General features: G+C 48.5%; 1 long non-coding RNA gene across 3 annotated transcripts; it reads left to right on the forward strand.

Moving 5' to 3' along the window:
* The first annotated feature begins 18 nt into the window (after window positions 1-18).
* LOC144304770 (uncharacterized) lies at window positions 19-5,829 on the forward strand. Of its 3 annotated transcripts, none has more exons than XR_013371743.1 (4): window positions 19-120; window positions 2,404-2,481; window positions 4,046-4,086; window positions 5,333-5,829. It is a non-coding gene; the product is annotated as an uncharacterized LOC144304770 (long non-coding RNA). The 3 variants fall into 3 exon arrangements; XR_013371733.1 differs by having other exon boundaries at window positions 5,342-5,829; XR_013371729.1 differs by lacking the exons at window positions 4,046-4,086; window positions 5,333-5,829 and adding an exon at window positions 2,592-3,200.
* Window positions 5,830-7,611: the final 1,782 nt, after the last annotated feature.

The following is a 7,611-nucleotide window of genomic DNA, read 5'->3' on the forward strand; positions in this document are numbered from 1 at the left end:
GTGAAGAGGTGGGGATCCTGCTGTGATGTCAGGGAGATGAGCTCCACCTGGAGCGGGCTTGGACGGGACTCCCTCTCTGCCCCTTGGCCACGGACCTATTCTGTGTGTGTGTGTGTGCAGGTGTGTACGTGTGTGTGAATAAGGACGGTAGAAAAAGAGGGCTCTCAGTTTGTGAAATCGCAGAATGTAATTTTAGTTTCTGAAGTAGAAAAGATTGTACTTCATCCAGAAATTCCTTCTCCAATTATCTTGATTCACGTGTGTACATTTTGGATTTATTTCAGTAGTCATTGGTTCATGTCATGAGTTTGTTTTTCAATTATTCATGAATAGATATTTGTTGAATTTTTTATTTTTTGGAAAAAGTCTAACTGAGCAGGTAACCGTATTGTAGTTCTACAGACGAAATGGACCCTACAGTGCGTAGCGCCTCCAAAGGCAGATTCCTGGTGGGACGGCCACGTGCACCTGCAGGCCGCGGTCTGGTAGGCGCGCCCTGAGCAGCCCCGTTCCTGCCGACGAGCACACACAGCTCCGCAGGGACCACAGGCGGGCGTGTGAGAAGCACTGTCCTACCCCCATTGGTTTGTTTTCTAAAGTTCCTTGAGATACTCCAGTAAAATGTGGAGACAGAGACAGAAGCTTCTGAATTAAAATACTTGACTTTGAAATCTGGTTTTCTGACTTGCAAGATGTGTGACTTTCGACAGTGTGCGTAAGTTGAGGATAGTAAGAATATCTACATGGGTTTTTGTGATTATTGAATTAAACGGGGGCCATTTGTGGCACTTACGAGTCACGCAACACGTGTTAGCATAATGGTTACTACTTCTCTCTCTTATTGAAGCTGAGGTTTACCGTCGTTCTCAGATGTGCTGGGGCTATAAACCTCACATTTAAATTATTTAAGGATTTATTTATAAGGGCTTCAAAAATGTCTACTTTTAATGAGTATGTATATTTGTGAACTACACATTGTTTAAGGCTTACGTCCTTCCAGAAACCTTCTGCCTCAACACAAATGACTGTTTTATTTTACGGAATTAAAAGAAACACACCATAACCTGATTCTCTTAAGACTAATTGCATTTGTTGGAGAATTATTAAACACACACACACACACACAGAGAAGTATAATTTCTGACATTTAATACCCTAGTCAAAAGTGAAAGTTGAATTAAATCTAGGGAAAATGTCACTTATTTTTAAAGGAGAGCATAAGGTGATAAAAATAGTCTTTCAATTAATGTTCATGCCCTCAGAGTCATATTTTGGAATTAATATAAATTAGTCCCCAGAAATCTATTTCAACGAGTCATTTGAGGAGAGAGAAAAACGATATAATCATATCCCCTGAGAAATAAATAACTTTTCTTCAAGATGAACTTGAGATTCTCGGCCAAAAATGACTGGATCAAGAAACTTGGGTTGAAATTGATGGAGAAAAAAAAAAAAAAGTGAATGTTATTCTTAAGCAGGATGGTCCACTTTTGATGAGATTTGCGTAAATCCCAAAGTCCAACAGAGAAAAGTAGGCAAGAGAAAAAGACAAATGAGATTAAAATTACTTAATAGAACGCAGAAATCTCAGGGGGTCACAAGGAAACAACAGAAGATTGCAAAACCATTTCTGTATCCTTAAGAGGAGATCGTTCAAAGCTATTCTGAAATCAAAGAAAACAAAAGTCACTTCTAAAAATCCATCTACAGGACAGAAAGAAATTAAATTTGAGCCCAATTTGTATTGAATGTTGCTTTTAAGAGTGAATTGGCTTAAAAGAAGATGTAATTTCCCTTGTGTAGGAAGATACCAGATCATGAGAAGATTTACCACTCTTTATGAGTCCTTTGCCAATTCTTAAAAAAAAAAAAATAGTGTTTAGGACTCCATCCACTTGATAACCTCACCTTTCTATCTATTATTATCTCTAGGTTGATGTTTTCTGTATCAAGTAAGACATGTAGGTAGGATTGCAGTGTTACTAGGAGTCTGTCCACAATTAAGAGTTGTTTCCTTAATGATCATCCACATGTAACATGAGGAGACCCACGAAGGGGGGGCCATGGGGTCTTGATCCTGTTTGGGTCTGGGAACCATGATCAGATGGGTCTGTTAGGGGGAGCCGCCCTTAAAGGTCGACTTCCTAGGGACAAATCAGCCATCAAAGCAAGGTGCTAGCTTAAAGGGACTAGACCACGCATTCCCTTCTTCACTGAGACGTCACATAGTGATAAAAAGAAGAGTTAACAACTAGGCAGCCCATGAATTCAGGGTAAATTATCGAGGCCGTACGTTCATTCTTCTTAAGCTTGAGTGTATATGAGAATCGCCATGATTATCCCCAGGTTTCCACCTTTCCTAATTTTTTTTTTATTTTTATTTATTTATTTTTCCCCCCCCAGTTTTCCACCTTGAAGACCCTCCAACCTCAGAGGCCTGGGTTAGATCTTGAGCATCTGCACGTCTAAGGGGATTCTTGGGTGAGTCTAATGATGGGGGTGTTTGGCGAACTCTGTTTCGGGGTATTGGAATGGGGTTAAGAAGGTACAGACCTTTTCTCTTGGCACTTGTTATTTTTCTTTTCTTCTAGGGTATCAGTGCTTTGACGTTGTGGCCTCTCTGCTGTACTTTGCACCGTTAGTGTTCTTTTGCTTTCCCTCTCAGTTTTGTTCTGCTACAATCTCATGCGGTGTTTCACTCTGTAAATCTGATGATCTACGTGGCTAAGACGATCCACGTATTGGAAGGTCCACGTATTGGAAGGGCCAAAGGACGGTCTAGCAGTGTGAGGACAGGGAGTCCAGTTTCAGGAGTGGAGCACTACGTACCAGCATTTCAGGACAGAAAAAATTAGAGAGATTAACTCTTAACCCCTGCTGAGTGGGCACTTACTGTTAAAAACAACAACAAAAGCAACAGCAAAACAATTCGATTGAGTAAATTTGAAAATCTAATTGGCTTTATTCAGTGATTCGTGAATGCGGCAGCATCGCATCTAGCAAACAGAAAGGAGCTCGGAAGAGCTGCAGAAAAGGAAACGTTTTTAAAGACAGAAAGTGGGTGGGAGAACGAAGTCATAAGCAGAAGACAGGATTTTCTTCCAGGACGGTCATCTTACCTTAGGGGACCCGCCAGGCCGACCACCTTCCTGGCGCAGCCCGGAGATGCTGGACAAACTGACAAAGATTACATTCCTAGGAGAGGACGGAGCTGCAGCCGGGTTAGCCATTACACTTTGGTGTGCTGATGCGGGGCTTAACCCAAGTGATTCCATTTTGGGCCCGTTTCCTCTTTTTTTTTTTTTTTGACATTAGCAATCAATTGTTCATTTAAGTCTGAAATTCTTTTGTATCATCTTGAGTCTCATAGCGGATCCCCTGTCTGTAGCAGCCAGTGCTTACCCAGATAAGAATCAAGCTGATAAGGCATTAGGCAGGGATTATGAAAGCCAGCTTAATTAAAGAAACTTCAAGGGGATCATAAATAATCAGTGCAAGTTATTAACTTTTGACAACTGCTCATCCGTACTGAGTTCGAATGACTTCTGGCCTTAATCTAATTCCGAATGAATGCAGTTCATAAGGGAAAATACCCTTTATAAATGCCTGGAATATAGTCAACAATCTTTGAAGCAGAAATTTCCCCAAATATACTTAGACATACTTTACATGTTCTTAATATTCATATTTCTGATCCAATATTTTTCTCGACTTAGAAATTTCACTGCTAAAACGTCAGCCTGTTCCGTAAAAAACTAGATGAAATGCCACTTTCTCTATAGACTCTACCCTAGATCGATTGAAATTACGTTGTTTCCTTATTCACTCGATATACCTTATTATTTGCTGTGATCCTAGTAACCCCATCTGGCAGTTCTAGTTGTGTACAGTCCCGTATCACCCGGTGGGGTGTAGGCTCCACCTGGTCACCTGGTCATACTCCTTCTGCTCGGAATCCCCCGACGTACCTGGACTAGTGCCCTGCATGAAGTGGATAATTGATACGTGAGGTGAACTAATTACATCTTGCTCTCCTGTTTTTCAGAGCTCCTTTTGGATGATGAATGATATGTCACTCATATGTAGGTAACTAAGAAAGTGTTTCTTAGTAGGGGAGATGTTTTTCTCTGCTTGGGTTCTTCTGAGGATGCAGCATGTTCTCTAACTTTGTTAATTTTTGTTTGCTTATTTTTATTTTGTTCTTTTAATAATTTTTTTTTTTTTTAGATTTTATGTATTTATTCATGAGAGACACACAGAGAGAGGCAGAGACACAGGCAGAGGGAGGAGCAGACTTCATACAGGAAGCCTGAGGCAACATGTTCTCTAACGTTGTTAATTTTTGTTTGCTTATTTTTATTTTATTCTTTTTTAAGATTTTTTTGTTTATTTTATTTTATTTTTAATAATAAATTTATTTTTTATTGGTGTTTAATTTGCCAACATACAGAATAACACCCGGTGCTCATCCCGTCAAGTGCCCCCCTCAGTGCCTGTCACCCATTTTATTCTTTTAAGAAAATCTTTTTTTTTTTTTTTAGATTTTATTTATTTATTCATGAGAGACACACAGATAGAGGCAGAGACCCAGGCAGAGGGAGAAGCAGGCTCCATGCAGGGAGCCCGACGTGGGACTCGATCCTAGGTCTCCAGGATCACACCCTGAGCCAAAGGGAGGTGCTCATCTGCTGAGCCACCCAGGTCTCCCTCATTTGCTTATTTTTAAAACACGTTATCATGAGAGACTCCTAACTCTGGGAAATGAACAAGGGGTGGTGGAAGAGGAGGTGGGCGGGGGGTGGGGGTGACAGGGTGACGGGCACTGAGGGGGGCACTTGACGGGATGAGCACTGGGTGTTATTCTGTATGTTGGCAAATTGAACTCCAATAAAAAAAAAATAAGCCATTTAAAAAATTCTAAAAAAAAAAAAAAAAAAACCCACGTTATCAGAAACTGAGCAAAATTAAGAGTGGCTGTTTGGGGAAGAATTACCAAACTGGTTGATTTACTCTAGTTGCTCGTCAGAGACTTAGGCCTTTCGCTCTGTGTTCTGTGTGTTTTTCTGGATTAGTGTAATTCATACCCACTGTAAGACGGGTGGCTACGGGGTTTTTAGAGTAAAGTGCAAGCGTGGAGTCCGGAGGGTTGGGTCAAACTAATGGGGGGGCTTTAGGAGCACTCAGGGGCCAACCAGAGATTCCCGGCATCAGAAGGCGCAGTCGGCGTCGCCTTAAACGGGTTTTCCGAAGTGCGCTTCAGAGGATGCTGGTCAGTGTGGCGGATGAGGGTTCGGGTAGCGACATGTCACGTCCCACCCCACATTGTACACAGTTTTCTCAGCCTCCAGAATATACTGACTAGTCGTGGAGATGCTGTAGGAAGAACGTGCCGGTAAGAGGCGTCGATGGGGCAAGGACGCAGCAGGAGCCCTTCGTCGTGGCCAGGATGCAGACTGTATGCGTAGGGGACTCGGCCCCGAGCGGTCGCAGGCCCGACGGAGGAGAGCCCCCAGCAAAAGCAAGACGGGCCGATCCGCCCTAGGATTCTGACGTTTAGACCCAACCCAGCAAACACGTCCTGGTCCGATGGCTTCGGTCACCCCAGTGAACTCAGGACGGCTGAGGGCAGGCGAGCGGCCCCGGGACGGATTCGAGCACAAGGTGTCTCCGCGTGTCATTGTGCGTCCGGAGCCCGGGGCAGAGGGTCTCAGAGCAGCCACTGAGCGTGGGGCTCCCTGGGGCCTGCTCTGGGCTCTGGGCTCGAGGCCCCCTCTGCCACCCCGGACCTCAGCCCAGGATCCAGCAAGCGAGGCCTGGGCTGCCTCACGCAAAACCGGAGCCGAAAAAAAAAAAAAAATTAAAAAAAAAAAAAAAAAACCGGAGCCGAGCCCACGTCCCACTTGTGAAGAAGCAAAGCTTGTCATTCAAGTTAACATGGGACAGGGATGGGTTCCCTACGGTGCCCCCACCCCTCGCCCCGCTTCCCCTTTAGGGGTGAAGGCTCGGGTTGTGGCCTTTCCCTCAGCCCTACCCAGCCGGCCGCTGCCCCTAGATTTCCCCGCGGCGGCGCCCTGGGTCCCCCCAGTGCCCTGCCTCTGCCACCTGCAGCGTGCGGCCGGGGCAGCTTCCTGCGCGGCTCCCCGGGCACCTGCAGAGGCCTGGTCCCTGGAGCCTGGTCCCCGGAGCCTGATCCCCAGGCGCACAGGGGCCGCAGAGGCAGGTGGGGTGCAGGGCTGTCACCCGCACACGGGTCTGAAGGTGCCCGGGGCCGGATCCCAGGTTTCCGCAAGCGACGCGTGTGCAGTGACCGATGGGGTCTCTTCCCTACAGACCTGCTGGAACACCGAGGGCGTCTGTGACCCTGGTGGCCGGGCCCTAGCCCTGAACTGCAGGCCCCCTGCCACCGAGATGAGGGCCACCTGCCACCCTGAGCTGGGTGCCCCTGAGCCCCCCGACCTGCAGGCCACCTGCACCCCCCGAGCTGAGGGCCACCTGCGCCCCCGACCTGTGGGCCACCTGAGCCACCCGAGCTGAGGGCCACCTGCACACCCTGAGCTGATCGCCCCCTGCTTCCCTTGACCTGTGGGCCCCCTGCACCCCACACCTGAGGGCTACCTGTGCCCCCCGACCTGAGTGCCCCCTGCATCCCCGACCCGAGCGCCCCCTGACCCCCGAGCAGCCGCCGCAGCCTGCAGACGGAGCCCCACGGGTCCTTGGAAGCCGAGCGCTGTCCAGCCGCCCACGGGTCACACTGAACAGAGAAACTGGGGACCTGGCAGGTGCTGGTCTGGAGATTGTGGGGAACCAGGAAGAAGGGCCCAGAGAAGGCTCAGTGAGAAGAAGACGGTGCAGAGGGATGTTGGGGACACCAGTGTCACCGGCGCGGAGATGAGCCAGGAGGCGGCTCGGGGCGGGGCGGCCTGCAGGTCCCACGGGCAGGTGCACTGTCCTGGGCGCGGGGTCGCCACCACCCACCTGCTGGCTTCATCCTGTGGCGTGTGCTGGTGGGACAGGGTGTGAGCCGGCGGCCGGGGCGGTGGGGACCCGAGGGGCGAGGGCGGCCGGTGACGCGTGTCAGGCTTGCCACCCGGTTGCCGCGAGCAAAGGCCCGGATGCCTGGCGTTAGTGGGACGACCAGGGCAGGCGCGCTGGCGGCCGTTCGGGGCCCCGGGGCAGTGCGAGGACAGGCCTGTAGGGCCACCAGCCCGGCCCGGCCGCGCCGAGTGGGGACAATGCGTGTCTGAGCCGCGGGCCGTGACCCAGGGAGCGAGCTGGGCGCCGCACCCCCCGGACTGCTCCTCCTGTCTGCGGTGGAAAGAACCGCAAAATAAGATTTTAAGTATTTACAATCACCTAATAAAATGCTTCATGGGTATTTATGAGGCGCTCCTTTAACTGGATAAATTGTAATATTAATCAAAATCAAGACTACTGCTTGGAGTTCTGCCAAGAACCCAGATTAGAGACAAAGCTTTTTCAGGTATTTCTCAATTCATCAGTTCTCAGTTCGGGCTGTTTATCTCGTTCCGGCCGCGTGTTGGGGGGGAGGCGGGGGGGATGCAGCTCTTCGGCAGGAAGAAGTCAAACCGTCCCAGAAGAACCGCTGTTTGC

This window comes from Canis aureus, chromosome 3, assembly GCF_053574225.1.
Source record: "Canis aureus isolate CA01 chromosome 3, VMU_Caureus_v.1.0, whole genome shotgun sequence".
In the NCBI taxonomy this organism is placed as follows: domain Eukaryota; kingdom Metazoa; phylum Chordata; class Mammalia; order Carnivora; family Canidae; genus Canis; species Canis aureus.